This window comes from Globicephala melas, chromosome 4, assembly GCF_963455315.2.
Source record: "Globicephala melas chromosome 4, mGloMel1.2, whole genome shotgun sequence".
Lineage (NCBI taxonomy): Eukaryota > Metazoa > Chordata > Mammalia > Artiodactyla > Delphinidae > Globicephala > Globicephala melas.
The window spans coordinates 54978917-54979658 of record NC_083317.1 but is presented as its reverse complement, the minus strand read 5'-3'; positions in this window follow the sequence as shown (position 1 = coordinate 54979658).

The window sequence follows — 742 nt, the reverse complement described above, 5'->3', positions numbered from 1 at the left end:
TGTAAATATATACGTACCAACACAGGAACATCTAAACAGATAAAGGAAATATTAACAGACATAAAGAGAAATACTGACAGTAATATAACTGTAGGAGATTTTAACACCCCACTTACTTCAATGCATAGATCATCCAGACAGAAAATCAATAAGAAAACATATTAGACCAAATGAACTTAAGAGATATATATAGAACATTCCTTCCAAAAGCAGCAGATTATACAGATTTTTCAAGTTCAAATGGAACATTATCCAGGATAGATCACATGCTAGGACACAAAACAAGATTCAGTAAATTTTGAAAAATTGAAATCATATCAAGCATCTTTTCTTACCACAATGCTATGAGACTAGAAATCAACTACAAGAAAAAAAAAAAAACTGAAAAAGCAAACATGTGGAGGCTAAACAATATGCTGCTAAACAACCAATGGATCACTGAAGAAATCAAGGAGGAAATTAAAAAAATACCTGGAGACAAATGAAAATGAAAAACCAGAGATCCAAAATCTATTGGACACAGCAAAAGCAGTTAAAAGAGGAAGTTTATAGTGATACGAGCCTACATCAGGAAACAAGAAAAATCTCAAATAATCAATCTAACCTTACTCCTAAAGCAACTAGAGAAAGAACAAATAAAATTCAAATTTAGTAGAAGGAAAGAAATCATAAAGATTGGAATAAAAATAAATGAAATAGACTAAAAAAACTATGGAAAAGATCAGTGAAACCAAGAGCTGGT